The 18,652-nt window shown below is 37.1% G+C and overlaps 1 protein-coding gene across 6 annotated transcripts in view; it reads left to right on the plus strand.

Moving 5' to 3' along the window:
• UNC5D (unc-5 netrin receptor D) overlaps positions 1 to 18,652 on the plus strand; it is an 821,905-nt gene that overhangs the window by 404,937 nt on the left and 398,316 nt on the right. The gene's annotated exons all lie outside the window — the stretch shown is intronic.

The following is an 18,652-nucleotide window of genomic DNA, read 5'->3' on the forward strand; positions in this document are numbered from 1 at the left end:
TCTTCTCCACATCCACATCCTAATCTTTTTTTAAATAACAAATTTCCAGTAGAAGACATATGATCTTGGAGAGTTCAGAATTGATCAAAGGAAAAGGTACTGGGATTAAAGTTACAGACCCTGGATCTGCATTTCTGTTATTCAATACCTCTGTGACCTTAGACAATCTGTTTCATTTCAGTGGGTGCAGCCAGGTTACGCAGAGGATAGAATATTAAATGTGGAATCAGATATAATTTAAATCAAATTTGACCTCATACTGACTTACTAGCTGTGTGGCCCTGAGCAAGTCACCTATGCTCTGTCTGCCCCGGATTCTTCATCTCTAAAATGGAATAATAACATCATCTACCTCCCAAGGTTGTTGTGAGGTTAAAATTAGATAATATTTATAAAGCACTTTACAAACTTCAAAGCACTATTAAAATGCTAGATATTATTGGTCATTATCATTATTAACATTAATATTATTTTATTAATAATAATAATCTGTAAAAATAAGGGACTTGGAGTTTTGAGTCTCTAAGGATAATTCCAGCTTGAAATCCTATAGTGTTAAGTTGTTTTGTACTTTGGGCCTCTGCTAAAATCAGGGTACAAGATGAGATAGTCTCAGGTCTCTTCTAGTTCTTTTCTTGCTACAAAGCAAGGTATAAACAAAGCACGAGTATGACTATGTTCTAGTCAGATATCTAATATGATGTAGTGACTCCTGTTCATTGATTTAAGAATGCGAAGTGGCATCTGTATCTTTCATGGTCAGTCTGGGAAACAAAGTAGAATCTACCCTTCAAGAAAATGTCATGTGTTTCCCTGGGTCATACTTGACTCTTTCAATGTGGCTCAGTGCACCTTTCCCTCTTGACTCTGTCCCCATCTCTCTGTTATTCCGGCTGAATGAGATGTCTTCTCCCAGGGGAAAGAAAGAGTGCATTGTCCTTTATTGTGCGAGTTTCAGTTACAAATCAGGTGCCCACACGGAGTCAGGGAGCATTCGACTTTCACTACTGGCTGCTGGGTGTATTGTCAATCTTGACTAAATACCAGGTCCCAGCAGGCTTCACTAAATCTGTGTATTAGAGGAAATAACAAAGGAATTAAAGGATTTCACATGGCATCAAAACCTCATCCTTACATGCATGTTTTGTGTGACTTCCAAAAGAGGGACTTTGTTGTGCAAAGGAGGTCACCTCATTAAGAAAAGGGAGACAAATCCAGCTTCAACTTTCCTTATGAATTGCCTTTAAAGAAAGCTGCTTTTCTCTCTCTCTCTCTCTCTCTCTCTCTCTCTCTCTCTCTCTCTCTCTCTCTCTCTCTCTCTCTCCTCTCTCCTTTGTAAGTCAATATATTTTTAAAATATTACTGTGAGAAGAATCCTTAGACTTCAACAGATTGCCAAAGGGGTCCATGACACACACACAAAAGATTAAAGACTCTTGTTTAGGGTGAACTCTATCTACATGTTACTCTTGACAGAGAGGTCCCTTCATAAGTGGCCAGAATTTCTTGGTGTTCCAGTTTATTAATAGGTGACTATGAAGGGTAAGAGAGGAAAAAGGTATTTAAGGGTGGGAGAGAAACCCCTGGCCCCCAATAAATGTAAACATAGAGGGCCCCAAATTCTTGAATGAATGGATAAGTTTGACAAAGGCACAGTGGATGGAGTGCTGAGCCTAGAGTTAAGAAGATGAGTTAAAATCTGGACTTAGACATTTACTAGATGTGTGACTCTGGGCAAGTCAGTTAACCTATGTTTGTCACAGTTTTCTCAGCTGTAAGACTGGAATAATAATAGCATCTACTAAAGAAGGTTGTTGTTGTAAGGATCACATGAGGCAGTATTTGTAAAATACTTAGCACAGTGCCTAGGATATAGTAGGTGCTGAATAAATGTTTGTATCCTCCATCCCTCTCCCTCTCCTCTCCTCTACTCCCTCCCTCCTTTCCTTCCTCCCTGCCTTCCTATTTTTCTTTCTTTAATGGATTTAAGAGTCTGAATTTGGGGAACCATTGGAATTTCATTAATAGGGGGAGACATGATGGGACTTATGTTTTAGGGAGATTACTTTTATTGCTAAGTGAGAGATGGCTTGGTATAAGGAAAAATGGGGTAGGAAGACATGATAAGGGTCTGGACAGTCTGGGCAGTTCCGCTGCACTCTCCGCTTGTCATCCTTCTGCAGTATTGTGTTCAGTTCTGGGCTCCGTGGTTTTAGGACTTTGATGATGTAGAACGCATCCAGAGGAGGGTCAGCAGGATGAGGAAGGGCCTCGAGTCCATGGCATAAGAAGAGTTTCAAGGAACGGGAGATATTTAGACCACAGGGAAAAAAAATCTCATAGACAGGAAGGTAAGGACATAATAGTCATCTTTGAAGGGCTGCCACGTGTAGGAGGGATTAGGCTGATTTTGTTTGGCTCCAGAGGGTAGAATCAGGAGCAATTATTAGAAAGCAACATATTTAGGCTTGATTTCAGGGGGTGAAAAAACAAAAACAAGGCAAAAAATCTCCCCAATAATTAGAACTGTCTAAAAACTGGAATTGGCTGCCTTGAGAATGGTGGATTCTTTCTCCTTGTAGGTCTTCAAGAAGTGACTGGACAATGACTTTTGAAGTATATAATAGTGTAAATTTCTTTCACCTATGGATTGGACTACATGCATACTGAGGTGCAATGTTTAACGACTGGTTCTCTGGGGAAAAAATGTACCCACAATAGACTTTGAAGTTTAGTTTTAATCACTAACATTTTCTCTATCACTTTTTTAAGTCATGACAATCAAAAAATGAAAAATCAGGTCTTGATTTATAGCATTTACAATTTCTGAGTTATAAATGTTCACATTTGTAAATGCAATAGACTTTCAGGAGGCAATGTGACCTGGATCAATCACATTCCTGCTTCCATATATTCAAATTTTATGGTGATTCAGTGAATGAATGAATGATATGAAGATAAAACTTAGATAACTGCTATGAAAATATTTTGAAATAAATATACATATATAATATTTCAAGTAATAATAACAACTAATATTTATGTTGAGGGAAGGTGGGAAAGGGAATAAGCATTTATTTTTATTTATATTATTTTTTGCACATGAAACTGAAAATTTATTATGTACAACTTGCTCTTCCTTTTAAATATATTAGTTATCATGTAAATGTATTCCTTTTTTCCTTCTCCCCCCAGCACTAGAAATGGATACCATTAGACACAAATATGTATATATGTAAAATCATTCTATATCTACTTCTACTTATCAGTTCTTTCTCTGATTGCAGATAGCATCTTCTTTCATAGGTCCTTTGTAGTTAATTTGGGTGTTTATAATAGTAAAAAATGACTTAGTTGCTCAAAGTTGTTCTTAAAACAATATTGCTGTTACTGTATATGATATTCCCTTGGCTCTGCTAATTTTGCTAGACATTATTTCATGCAAGTCTATCCATATTTTTTCTAAAATCAATAAGATCATTATTTCTTATATCACAGTAGCATTTAGTCATGATCATATACCACAACATGTTCAGAAATTCCCCAGTTGACAGGCATGCCCACAATTTTCAGCTATTTGCCAACACAAAGAGAGCTGCTATAAACATTTTAGAACATATAGGTTCTTTTCCTTTTTCCATAATCATCTTTGGAAATAGACCTAGTAGTGATGTACATGTACCAGGAACTATGCTAAGCACTTTACAGATATTATCTCAAAGAAATAATAATAGCTTCTAATATCTAGCATTTGTATAGCACTTTAAGTGCCTAGTCCAGGGTCATGCAGTAAGTATCTGAGGTCAGATTTAAGCTAAGATCCTCCTGACTCCAGGCTTAGCACTCTATCATCTAGCTTTTATTCTTGAATATTAATAACAATAGTTGTCATTTATATATTTTGGTTGGTTGGTTGGTTATTTTGTCGACATTATCATATCTCTGAATTCTTTGGTCTAGGGAGGTCCTGTTGAGGCCTTCCACTACCAGTGCAAATTCCTTTCTTTATCTGCAAATCCTAGGCTTAGAGAACATCCCAGAAAATAACCCAGGATCATACAGCTAGTTTATATCTAAGTCATGGCTTGAACCCAGGTGTTCTTGACTCTGAGGTCAGCTATTTCTCTACTTTGCACACTTCCCTTACTTATTAGCAGTTTCTAATTTTAGAAGTACTTTACATACATTACTATTTGTAGAGATTATATTATAGAGATTTACCAAGTGCTTTCCCCACAACATACTTATTAGGTAATCTATGTAAGTATCATTATTCCCATTTATCAGTAATAAGGGATCAGAGACTCAGACCAAAAATGAAATTTGCTCCTATCTAGCTAGTGATTGCCCAGAGCCTGTATTACCTGCTAATTTTCCCTGAGCCTCAGTTTTCTCATCTGTATAATGAGAACACTAAACATGATCAAATTTATGTCTCTTTCCATCCATAAATACCAGATTTACATCATTCTAATCAGTATAAGAGGCAGGAATGTAGTTAGGTCTTTAGCCTCCAAATGTAGCTGCTTTTCCAATACATTTCAATAAAATTCTTTGATGTCCTTATAAGGAAGGTATTCTTTCAGTTCAAGGTCTATTAACTGTTATTTATATTTAGAAACAGCCAATCATTATAACCTTTCCACTTTTTAAAAGAAAACATAACATTTTATTTTGACCACATTTACTTAGCATGCTTGTTGGAGCCCAAATTAGCTTAGAGGGAGATTTAGTGATATTTTATTCCTGTTAAAGGTTCCCCCAGAGTCTATACAAAGGCTTTAGAGAAGTGAAGTCCTACATCTTGCCTCCTTTCCCAAATGCATTTTTACCCAATGAGATGTGTGTGTGTGTGTGTGTTTGCTTAGAGGGTAAAAATGGGTCATGCTAAGCATTTCATTCAACTTCATAATGACATGTCAATCTGATTCAAATTTCAAAAGATGCATCAAGAAGCTTATAATCAAGATTTAAGGGCAGCTAGGTGGTGCAGTGGATAAAGCACCGGCTCTGCATTCAGGAGTACCTGAGTTCAAATCTGACCTCAGACACTTGACACTTACTAGCTGTGTGACCCTAGGCAAGTCACTTAACCCCCATTGCCCTGAAAAAAAAAATCAAGATTTGAAAAATGTGACCTGGCATAGATACAGCCCTATGTATATCCAAAAAAAGAATATCATTTGTTTCTTGTGGCTTCCTTCCTCTTTCTGTTTCCTTTTGAATGTCTTAATATGATTGAGATTCTCTACTATAATAGCATATAGAACATAGAACACAGAGCTCTTTCCAAGAGGTAATTTCTAAGAATGAAAAAATTTGAGAATGGTGTTTGATTATTTTGTTTTCTGTCATTCATGGTTTTATTAAAACAACTATTTTTATATAACCATGAATGGCCTTATTCTTGAAAACTGTCAGTCACAAGTGAGAAGAAAAAACAGTTTGAAGGTAAAACCTTCCAAAGTCTTGCTAGGTTTCAGATGAATTTGAAAACTAAAGCTACATACAGATGCACACATGTGCTCATATAATGCACTGTATGATGGAGAAGGAATTAAGAAGGCTGCTTGTATCACCTGTGATCAATTGATGCCAGCAAGAACATGCACACTCATTGAAGAATTTGGAAATAAATAGTATTCAAAAGATGCTACCTCTTTTCTTAAGAATATTTTTGCTCCCCTTCAACCTGCCCCAACACATAAGAGTTCACACTGCAAAACATATAGACTTCTTGTTTTCTAGGTATGCTTTCTGGAAAAAATCCTAACTCCTCAAAGATCAGCTTTGGATTCTGTCCTTGGAGTGGAAAGATTGTTTTAAGGAGAACTACAAAGCCTATATCTGAATGACTTAATGGTCTCCTTCAATGATTACTGGACACAACAACTTTAATGGATTGTCTTCATAGTGAGTACATGTGTCAAGACTAAGGCATGGCACTAAAGATGACTTGATACGGAGTTATAGCAACTACAGTTTTAATCTGAAGACTCTTTTTGGCTGTAAGCTTGTGGTCATATGACCCTTCACCTAGAAAAACAGGAGGACCTCAGAGAAGAGCAAGGAGTAACTCAAGCAATACTTATTAAGTACTTACTCTGTGTCAGACACTGTGCTAAGCCCAGGAAAGAGAAATGCAAGGACAGTCCCTCAAGTAATTTACATACTAATGGAAGAAGACCCTGCATAAAAGGGGGAGAATGGTGTAGGAGACAAAGATATCCTGTATGGAAAAATGGTAAATGAAATCAGGAGTGCAACCTAGAGAGCAAATGAGACAATGACAGGCCTGGGAACCCTACTTACATAAAGGTTCTAGAAGTAGCCATCTAATAGGAGTAAAGACCACAGGTGTTTCAATGGGTTAATTTTGGGATTAAAATGAGGGTTCATGATGAAGAGTTGGAACCAAGGTAGGGAAAATCCAGAACATAGCCTGGAAAGTTACCAGTTACCCACCTTCCCCTCTATCCTTACCCCTGTTTAACATACACACACACATACACACACACCACACACACCTCCCTGTAGGCCTGTCCTTCAAAGTCTATGATATTGGTCTACCTTATCAAAATGGTCTTATTTTGGTCTTCTAGCCATTTTAGAAACCTACAACTTTGAGTCAGCGGTTGGGAGGTAGATCAAGACAGATGTTCCTATGCTTGATTCTAATCTAGTACAAAGTTAGAGGAAGATGCAGCTCCCTGTACTATCTAGTACATCAAAAGAAATAACCTACCTGTCACTCTCATAGCATTTTATTATGTCAAAGCTCTTCCATGTAACATCACTTCTCTTGATCCTCACAATAAATCTCTAAGGCAGGTAGAGTAAGAATCACCAAGCCATTTTAGCGACAGAGAGAAATTGTATTTTAAGAAGTTAGTGCCACTGCTAGTAAGTTGAAGAATAGTGATTAGAACTGGTATGATTTTGAGTCTGTATTCTTTTATCCAAACCATATGGGCCCCTACTGTTGAACTTCAAGAGGGAAAAAGAATCATCAGTCACTCTTAAAGCATACATCAGCCTACATTTGTACTTGTGAAATCATATCTTCTTACTTTAAGGTTTCTGTTCTAGATAGTGCCTATTTCTTCAATAGAATCATAAGCTCTTGGGGGACTTTAGACACACATTTTACAGAGGGGGGAAGCTGAGGTTTAATAAAGCAAGGTACCAAACCCAAGGTGACATAGGAACTATGGGACTGAGCTCAGGTTTGAACCCAAATCTAATACTCTTTCCATTATAACATGCTTCCTTGGCATATATATTTTCTAAGCATCCCCAAAATCTGCTACCTTTTTTAGGGTAAGAGTGTGGCCATTCAAGGTTCCTGTTTCGTTTTATTTCAGTGTGTACTTTAAAAGAAACATTCTATAAGGGATAGAGATAGGCTCTGTTGACTTAGGCTTGCTTCATATGAGATCCAAGACATGTGAGGTGAAATATGTAAATGCACCACTATAAAACATTTCCATTTTTATTAGAAGAAAAGAATGCAAAATTATTTCAATGCTCAAAAAGAAAAAAAATAGAGCTTTAATGGGGCCTAGGGAAAGAGTATATGTTTCATAAATCGCATTAAATATTTTGTATGTAAAATTCCGGCTGTTGTAGCACATTAAATGGGTACAAATGTATCCCCTATCTAATTAGGTAACCATATGGAGACAAGTCACATTTACATAAGCAAAAAGCAGAGAATGCAACTCCTTTGTGTTATCTTTTTAGGTGATGTAACTTTAGCTGTGCAGGCCAGGGTTTCTAGGCTATGGTTGCAACTATCTTGCCATAGGCCAGTGCATTTCCAGACAATGAAATGGAAAGTGCTATTTCTGAAGGCCATCTATACATGCAGTTTAGTATTGCAGGAAGGGGCCAGGGAAAAGGTAGGTATTAGGTTGGAAGCCTACAAAACATTATTTTTAAATTAATTGAACTAGACCAACAATGATTAATTTTATTCATTTTGGACAAGTGCCCCTCTCTCCCTCTGCTAATTCCTAGGGGTACAAAAAGGAAAAGATAAGAATTTGACATGAACTCTGATGTCATGTTATTTATAACATAATATGAGGGAAAGTCATATTCACAGATATCTATGATACAAGGCAAACAAGATAGCCTAGCTAAAGAAGCGGGGAAAGGAAGGAGGGAAGGAAAGAAGAAAGGAAAGAAGGAAGGAAGGAGGGAGAGAAAATGGATAGAAGGAAGGAAAGAAGGAAGGTAGGAAAAAGAGGAAAGATACATTTATTAAAGACCTACTATGTGCCAGGCACTGTGCTCAGTGCTTTACAAATATTATCTCTAATTGCTAAGTCGAATAGCAATTAAGTGACTTGCTCAGGGTCACACAGCTTATCTGGGTCTAAGGCTGGATTTGGACTCATATCTTTCTCTCTCCAGGATCAGAGCTCTATCTATCCATTGTATCACTTAACTGCCTTGCAGGGGACACCAAGGGATAGAGAGGTGATGTGTCACCACCACTTCCCCTTACATACCAATGAATAAAACCCAGTGCAGAAGGGAATAATTATGGAAACGAAGGGGCCCAGCTTCTATAAGCTTGACTGAATACCATAAGTAGGTGAACCAAAAAGTTTTGAGGATAACACCCCAGACTATGGGCCCTGTTTCTGTCTCCATTTCCACACCATTATTCTATAAAACTAACTTATGAAAATGTGGCCTAGCAACTGCTTCTCCACATGCCACAGCTACTACAGTCCCAGAAAATAAATTTCTCATTACCAAAGTCCTTGGCACTATCAAATGGTTCAACATTAGAAGCTGAAATGATTTTATCAGTGGGAATAACATTAAAGATTCATTACAATATTCTCGGCTACTGCACCCTGAGGTCCACAGGATCTTTCCAGGTGACTTGCAGCTGAATTCTTCTATATATGTTGTCTCTCCCATTAGAGGATGAGTTACTTGATAGCAGGGGCTCTTTAACTTTTTAAATTTTATTCCCAGTGCCTAACTCAGTGTTTTGAACACAGTAAGTGCTTAACATGTTCTATTTGTTTGTTTCCATTCATTCTTACATAAGTGCAAAGGAGAGCTGTGGGCAAAGCTATATGAGAAATTTGAGCAAAGAAAGATGATTTTCACTTGGAAGGTCAGAAGGAATTCATGCAGGAGGCAGCATGTAAGCTGATTTGAAGGAAGATAGAGATTTGAACAGATGCATTTTGGGCTAGTCTATTCTGGACATGGTGAATATTTGGAGCAAATACAAGTAGGTGAGGGTGGGCTGAACAAAAAAAAGAGAGAGATAGTATTTTATTTTGGGGGAAATGTAGCATGTCCAAATAAGAGAAATAGGATTATAGAGGCAGCTAGGTGGTGCAGTGGATAGAGCACCAGCCCTGGATTCAGGAGGACCTGAGTTCAAATTCGGCCTCAGACCCTAGACACTTACTAGCTGTGTGACCTGGGCAAGTCACTTAACCCCAATTGCCTCACTAAAAAAAAAGAAAAAGAAATAGGATTATAGATTTAGAACTGAAAGAGACTTTAGAGAACATTTATAATAGTGAAAACCCTTCATTTTGTAGATCATGAGCTGGACTCTAATAGAGGTTGAGTCACTTGACCAGAATCACACAGCTAATAATTATCATAGGAGATATTTTTTTTTTGTTTTTTTTTGTTTGTTTGTTTGTTTTAGTGAGGCAATTGGGGTTAAGTGACTTGCCCAGGGTCACACAGCTAGTAAGTGTTAAGAGTCTGAGGCCGGATTTGAACTCAGGTACTCCTGACTCCAGGGCCGGTGCTCTATCTACTGTGCCACCTAGCTGCCCCCCATAGGAGATATTTTAATGCAAGTCTTCTTGACTCTGAATCTAATACTCTATCCATGCCACACAACTGGAAAGGCTGACTAGAACCAGATTATGGAAGGTCTGAAATACCAGAATTAAGAACTTCTAATTTACTAAGTGGGGGATAGGAAGCCACTGCTGTTGATGAAGTTTGAAGGTGATGTGATGAAAGTGGTACATTTAGAAGATTACAGGAGCAGTAGTGTTAAATAAAGATTGCAGAAGTGATAAAAATGGAGGTAGGAAGCCCAATCCTTAAGCAAGTATAGGAAGAAATGAGGACTTGCACTGAAGAGATTGCAGTAGAAGTGAAAAGAGGGAGACAGGTGGATGAGCTACTTTGTCTTTAAAGTATAGAAAGCATTGCACCTAATGCTGTGTATGAGTGAAAGGAGAAGGAAGAGTCAAAATGATTCTGAGAATGTGAGGCGATATAGAAAAAATAAACTATTCTTTTAATAATAACTGTTTGTGTCAACTGACCACCCACTGTGAGCAAGCATACTGTATGCCACTTCTTTCATACTTAATATTTAAATACCATTTGAAGTCACAGAGCCTTTACATTAAAAAAAAAATAATAAAATCAAAAACCCTGTCAATGCTTTAATTTAATTTTATATAAGTGGTAATACAAATGATTTGTGTTTCAGGATTTTTTTGTTTCGTTGGTTTTGTTTTTTTCAGGGGTTGGAGAATAATAAGTAATTGTTTAAATGTTAAAATATTCATTGAATTTAACTTATATAAAATGGATAAAAATACAGAATCCAAAGTATGCCATGGAGCAGCTAGGTTTCACAGTCAATAAGTACCAGGCTTAGAGCAAGGAAGACTCATCTTCCTGAGTTCAAATCCAACCTCAGACACTTAATACCTGTGTGACCCTGGACAAGTCATTCCACATGTTCACCTCATATTCCTCATCTGTAAAATGAGCTGGAGAAAGAAATGGCAAACCACTCCAGTATCTCTACCAAGAAAACCTCAAACTGGGTCATGAAGACTCAGAGTTAACTGAAAAAACGACTGAACAAAAACCTAGGTTGTCTGATGTCCAATCTAGTTCTCTTCCCACTAGACCCTACTCCATCGATGTTGAGTGGATATTTACTGTGTAGGTAGACAATGAGGGAGAGCCAGAACTGAGCAGATCAGGTTCAACAGAATGTGGAAAATGGTCAAGAGTTTCAAGGATTGCAAACTTCTCCCTGTTATAGAAGGCTATGTCTTTAACATCATCAACTCCCCATTCATACCATATGGGTTTAGATTATGGAAAACATGATCCTAGAATAATCTTTTATGGATGACTTATGAGAAAATATGACCACAAATTATATAAGATGAGAAGATATGAAGTGGTAGTGATCTGTATCCTTTAAAGCAACACCTGTACTAATGATATCATGGATCCCAGAAATAGGAATGTTGGGATCAACAGGGATTTATGATCCCCAGCAACCTAGAGCTGCCCATGTCACATCTTTAAAACCCTAGACTACAATGTTGCAGATTCCATTATGGTAATGTGTTATTATTTCTTCCTCTGCCACACATATGCAAGTTTTTCCTAAGTCTGATCAATTCTGCCTATAAAATATCTCTTGCATTTAATTAAAATTTTTAATATTAATAGTTAATAATTAATTAATAGTTAATAATTAGTTAATATTAATAAATATTAACTAAATATTAATAAATATTAACTAAAGGTTGACTATACACAAAGTATAGTTATGGGGATACACAGCAGAGGTGAAAGTGTAGTTTAGGGGTTATGCAGGGGGAAAATAAACATTTTTGCCCTTAAGAAGCTTACAATCTACTTGGAAGATATAGGGTTCATTTGTGATTTGACAAGGCAGAATCTGAATGTCTGCACATAATTTATATCTGAGCTTAGCTTTGAGGGAAATTAGGCATCCTAAGGCATTTGGCCTGCTGACCATATTGCAGAGATTAAAGTGTTATTGGGAAATATTTAACAAAGTAGATTAAAGCACAACAGAACAAAAATAATGCTAATGTGTAGTTTTCTAAGTCAATATGTGGCCCCAGAGATCCTTCTGTATGGTTTACTTGCCTCCTTTTCTCTTTGAGATTGATACCATTGATAAAAGAGAAAAGGATAAAGAAGGAGTGCATTTCAGGCTATGACATGGAAACTTGATTTAGAATATACAGTTTCGGGAATATCTTGGTCAGGATGGCTGGCAAGCAGAATGTGTGAAGAGGAAAAATAAGAAATATGTCTGGAAAGTTAGGGGAAAGACTTACCATGAGGGGTTTTTACTTGTGGGATTAAGGATTTTGTTGTTTACTCTGAAGTGACAGGCAGTCACTATGATTTTTGAGCAGAGGAGTAACATATTTATATATGTTATGAAGGTTTATTAGTTCAGAACCTGGATGGGTGATGGAGAGAAGAGCAACTGGAAACTTGAGTAGCCCAAACAAGAAATGATAAGGGTCTAAAAGGGTTGCAGTTGTGTGAGTGAAGAGAAAAAAGGGTTGCAGTTGTGTGAGTGAAGAGAGAGTCTTTTTTTTTTTTTTTTTTTTTTTTTTTTTTTTGCTGAGGCAATTGGGGTTGAGTGACTTGCCCAGGGTCACACAGCTAGCAAGTGTCAAATGTCTGAGACTGGATTTGAACTCAGGTCCTCCTGAATCCAGGGCCAGTGCTCTATCCACTGTGCCACCTAGCTGCCTCAGAGAAAGTCCTTCTTAAAGGAGTTTGAGCTTACTTATCTATTTAAATGTTCTATACACACACACATACACCATTAGAATATAAGGTACTTGATGGAAGTTTATTGTAGAGGAGAGAAACTTAGATGTGGATCAGAGGACCTGTGGTACCACTTAACATCTATGTGAAGTTATTTTCCCTTTCTAGGTCTATGTTTTCTCCTTTGTAAAATTAAGAAGTTAGACTACTAGATAAGATCTAAGGTTCCTGCTAGTTTAACTCTAGGAATCTATGGCTATTTTTCATTTTGTATTTGTATTCCCAGCACCTAGTACAGGGCCTTACACAGTGTAGGTACTTAAATAAATTTTTATTGACTTGAATTGTAGGAAGGCCTAGGAAATGAAACACCATTCATAATTTTTGGAGGGTGTAGATATTTGTGTTAAGGTTTCAACCAACCAGCTTCCAAATGAATTTTTGTAACTTGCCTCGTTTATCGGTTTGGGACTGCCTTCACGTTCTCATTCTCAGGCATTTTATTTTATATATGTAATCTCTCCCTATCTAGATTGTAAATTCATTGTTGCAGTAGCTCAATCTTCTATTTCTCAGATACTCCCTTGCTCTAGAGTTTCCAGTATAGGGCAGCTGTACAAGAAATGATTTTTGATTGATTCCTAGTGCATATATTATATTCCATTGCAGTTTCTTAGCATGGTCAGGATACTGTTTCTCTGTATTTCCCAACTGACTCTATCTTTTAATTGGTATGAAAACTATTTCACTGTTAAATTCTTACTCTTATACCTCTTCATAGTGTGAAGTTATCCTAGGTTCTCATAGTCAATTCTAGTGGAGAGCAAATTCTAATAGATTTTACCAAAATGGGGAAAAAAGTAAAAACAAAAACAAAACAACCTTCTATTATAGACTGAGATCAACTATGCATCTAGGGTGTGTAGACCAGGCTAGCTAAATTAAGGGTGACATCTCCAGAGAACTGAGCACCATAGCCAGTGGCTATGGCAACTCATAAAGTTTTAAATACACTAGTGCACACCAAAAGTGGTGTTTAATTAATTATTAAATTAATTATAAATTATTCAAATATATTAACCATTATATGTATTTAGCATAAAATATTAATACTAGCTCATATTAATTTCTCTTCTTTTTCTACCAAGTTATCCCTTATGCCCCAGTGTATCAGGGAAACAAACAGGTAACACTGAGTGTTCAGAAGCAAACATAAATTCTGGCAGATTAAACCAACCCAAAATGGCTTTGAATATAGGCACAAGGGGGGCAGCTGGGTGGTGCAGTGGATGGAGCATCAGCCCTGGATTCAGGAGTACCTGAGTTCGGATCTGGCCTCAGACACTTGACACTTACTGGCTGTGTGACCCTGGGCAAGTCACTTAACCCCCATTGCCCCTCAAAAAAATAAATAAATACAAAATAAATGAATATAGGCACAAGGATGGGCTCCGTTCCTTGTATCTGGGACCCAACTTATATACATACATATATGTATGGGGATGTGGCACCATGAGATGAATTTTATATCTATGTAATTGCCACTACCACCAGATACCATTCTTTTCACCATCATAATAAACCACCACTGTTGCTACTACTAGAACTGAATATATATTTATATGTAATATAATATTATATATACACATATGCATGCATATGTGTATATATACGTGTGTGGTATGTGTTTGTGTGAATAAGGTATGGGAACTAGAGTAGTGACTTCATTGGTATAGAATATTCCTATATATAGGAATACATACATATATGTGTGTGTATATCTGTATATGTATGTATGTATATTGGAATATATATATGGTAAGGAAATATATGTATATTTATATGTATATATAAAACATACATATACAAATAGATAGATACATAGATATAGTTTTAGCTACATATTCCTCAGATTTTCCTAGGCGCAAGGAGGGAAGGAGGGAGGGAGGAAGGGAAAGAGAGAGAGAGAGAGAGAGATTTCCTTGCCTAGGAATATCCTATACCAATAAAATCACTGGTCTATTTTCATACCTTGTTACTATGATATCATTGATTTACACATAATATTTCATTTGATCAACAGAGGGAGACTTATTATTGACAATCTTAATCCATGTAAAGAACATTTACAGAAAGGACATCATGTGTCTTTTTACTGTATACAGGTGAGAAAAAGATTGGATGGTTAGTGCATCTAAAAGGTATTTATATTGGGAGGGCACCAGGTGGCTTTATCTGAGGAAGGCTCCTGTAATGCTTTGCTAAATGGATAGTTGGCACCTCTACTTGTCAAATGCTATAATGTATTCATGTTCCTACTCTGACATTTTCTTCATGCCAGACTATGCCAGGTTTCATATTTACCTACTCGCTATTGTTTTACCCCCTTGGTTTCATGTAGATTTTCAGGTTGGTCATGCATGAGATGATGCTAATAGTGAAGCAAAACAATATCATTTGCAAGAGACTCTGCTGGAAACTTAGCACTGTCACTGCTCGTTAATGCCACCACTATCTGGTTTATGGATATCTTCTTTATCAGTTGACCCCTTTATGCAACAGCGTCCTTGCTGCTCTGGAAGAGACTCAAGCTGATGATGGCAGTATGAGGTTTTGATGCCCATATAAAATCTTTTAATACCTTTGTCATTTCCTCTAATGCATGGATTTACTAAAGCCTGAAGGGACTTGGTATTTACAGAAGATAGAAATTGGCATAAGCAGTCAGTAATAAAATGATTTAATGTATGATATATTTTATGAACTTCATTGTAAATATGTATTTTTAAGTCAGGAAGAAAACCCTGTGGTTCTATACTGCATTGCTTTTACTCCATAAAAGTTAAAAAAAATTAAGTGACTTCATTGTATTTGCATAGTATATACTCTGTCCTGTCTTTAGTATTTAAAACAGTCAAGACTTATTGATTCCTTGGTAGTACCAATTAATTAGAATAGCATTAGCTTTTCCATTATAAATTTTGATTCCAAGGCTTCCATTATCTCTAGTTATTTGGCACAAAGTCTTTTTATTTTATAAGTTATTATAGTTAAGGGGAAAATCATGTTTGGTGGATTTAAGCTATTGTTATATGTTTAATTTATTTCAGTGGGGAACAGTGTTTGCATGCACTGGCTTGCCAGCAGTCTCTTTTATAATTCGGAATCCTTTCTATTCTCTCCTCCACAAAATATAATTATAGGAAGTCATACTTTGTGAAGTACCAGCCCCCTTTGGTATTTAAAAATGGTCCCAAAAGAAACTTGAAGCAAGAAATCATCCCTTTCAGTTGTGTATAATGTTGACTCTTCACAATGGCTTCCCTACTGATATGGGTCATTGACTTTGGCTGGAATTATAAGAAGCTATATATGCACAGAATGGTATTGGTGGGTATGAAGAAAGGAGGTTTGGGTCATATCCAGTCCTAGTGTTTTTTTGACCATTATCTAGCCAGTTCTCAAGGGAGACAGGTATAGCAGCCAGAATTACTTCCAACAATTTCAGACCCTAGTCCTTTGTGCAGTACATTCCATAAAGGCTTTTGGTAACTTCCTTTGGGAGGATATGAAGATGCTTTTTGTGTTCCCTGATTCCCTGATTCCCCTCTAGCTAAAAGTGATCTCTTTCTTCCCCTTCTCTTCCACTCCTTTCTCTTCTCCTCTCCTCTTTTATAGGTCTCTCCTCTTCCCTCTTCTCCCCATTCTTCTCTCCTCTCCCCTCCTTTCTTCTTTTCCCCTCCTTTCTCCTTTCCCCTGCACCTTCCCCCTTCCTTTTACTTTCCTTCCCCTCTCTCCTTCTCTGTCTCCATCCCCTCCTGTATCTATCTCTCTTTGGTTTTCTGTCTTTGTCTCTGACCCCCCACACACACACACACATACACCTTAATAGGTTTTAAGCCCTTTGAGGAAAAGGGCTATCATTTTCATTTCAGTGTCCCTAGCACTAGCCTAAAGACATGCACACAGTAGTCACTTAATGGGATTATGGAGTTTGCCAATTTGAAAGAGCTTTACACCATTTCAAAGTGGGAAGGGTCATCAGAGGTCATCCTGGTCACATGAACTAGAGGCCCCTCTATAATATATGCAATAAATAATTACATCCTCTTCTCAATTGAGGGGAAGACCACTACTTTCCATTTTATGTTTTTACAGCTTCTTCTTTATATCAAGTCTCAGTGTGCCTCTCTTGCATGTCCACCATTGCTTCTAGCTCTGTTTTATGGGACCAACCAAAAAAATGAAATACTTGTTCCCAAAGGGAACTCTTTAAATACTTGAAGGCAAATATCATGAACCTTATCTTGCGTTCAATGCCCCCATTTCTTTCTAACTTTCTTTGTAATGCATGAATTCAAAGTCCTCTGTCATATGAGTTTGCTTCTTTTGGAGACTTTCTGACTTAAATCACTCTTTCCTAAAAAATTGGCATCCAGACATAATAGTCCAGAGATGAAAAGTAGAAATCATGTAGCCCTCAGTCCTTCGGAGAAAAGAGAATCATTTTACTTGTCTTTGCTCATCAGTTTCCTAAATGTGATAAGAGAATCACATCTGCTTCTTCCTACCCTTTACAGAATAGTTATAATTGTAGCTTGCAGGCCATAAGCATGGGTCTGTTTGAATTTGGTTTGTATAGTTAGTCCCTGGCCTATTTAGTATAATTTAGGTTGTGTTTCTGTGTGGGTGCAGTGGGAAATAAAATATATTTGGATAGTTCTGAGGAGGGGTGTGAAGGGACTGAGATGCCAGATATAACTCTATCCATAGCACGAAGCATACAGCCTCAAAAGGTCTTCATGGGGTGGAAATACATTCAATTTAGACTATGGAGGACCCTCCTTCATTTAGCCAGTAGACCATGTAAGTATGCCCAGGTATTTTTTAGAACTCAAGGACCACCTGGGCAGCTAATGGGACTTTAAGCCAGAGAAGGTCCTGAAGACCATGTCCCTCATAGTAGACTAGGTTACCCTAAGCCCCCATAATAAATAAATAAATACACTATAAAGGGCAGCTAGGTGGTGCAGTGGATAGAGTATCAGGCTTGGAGTCAGGAGGATCTAAGTTCAATCCAGCCTCATATGTCCAGCTCTGTGACTGGGCAAATCACTTGATCCTGTTTGCCTCTGTTTCCTCATCTGTAAAGTGAGCTGGAGAAGGAAATGGCAAACCACTCCAATATCTTTTCCAAGAAAACCCAAAATTGGGTCAAAAATCGGGACAGGACTTATCAACTCAACAACAACAACAACAAATATATATATATATATATGTATATATATATACATATACACATACATAGATCGATAAATACAAATATTGGAATTGACCAAGACATTCTAGAAGGTATTTTTATATATAATATGTTAGGAAAAAGGAAGCCAGATTATCATACTACTATTATTGATATTGGATGTTTACTTAACACTGATGCCTCTTCTAGCTCTAATTATATTATTTCATATTTGGGGAGTTTTTGAGTTCTTAAGTCATTATCTATAACCTAAAAATATGTGATACTTGATGAGTATCACTTGGACTTAGTTTCCAGATTTTAAAATCTGTCCAATGTTTCTGGTGCTACCTCCCTCACAGTCTTCCTTTGAGGAAAGCACTTCTCAATTATCATCATTTTGTTATAATGAATCAATGACATTTTCTCTGTCCTCAACTTCTTTGGCAGATTTTGACACAGTCAAGAACCATCCCCTTGGGGAATTCAGTTAGCTTTAATGATAGCACTTTCTCTTAGTTTTCCCCCTACTTCTTTGGCTGCTCCTTCTCAATTTCTTTTGCTGGAATTTTGTGTAGGTCATGCCTTCTAGTTGCAGACATAACTCAAGGCCCTGTAATGGGCCTGATTCTATTTTCCCTCTACACATTTTCTCAGAGATATCAGTAGCTCCCATAGGTTAAAACATAATCTCTATGCACATTATCCGCAAATCCATATAAATATTTCTATGTCTATCCTGCTGTAGCCTCTCCCCTCCAAGTATCTGGCGATCTAGTGACACTGGTCTTGCTGTTCCTTGAACAAAACATTCCATCTCCCTACTCTTTTCCTCATGCC

Source organism: Dromiciops gliroides, chromosome 2 (genome assembly GCF_019393635.1).
Source record: "Dromiciops gliroides isolate mDroGli1 chromosome 2, mDroGli1.pri, whole genome shotgun sequence".
NCBI classification, from domain to species: Eukaryota; Metazoa; Chordata; class Mammalia; order Microbiotheria; family Microbiotheriidae; genus Dromiciops; species Dromiciops gliroides.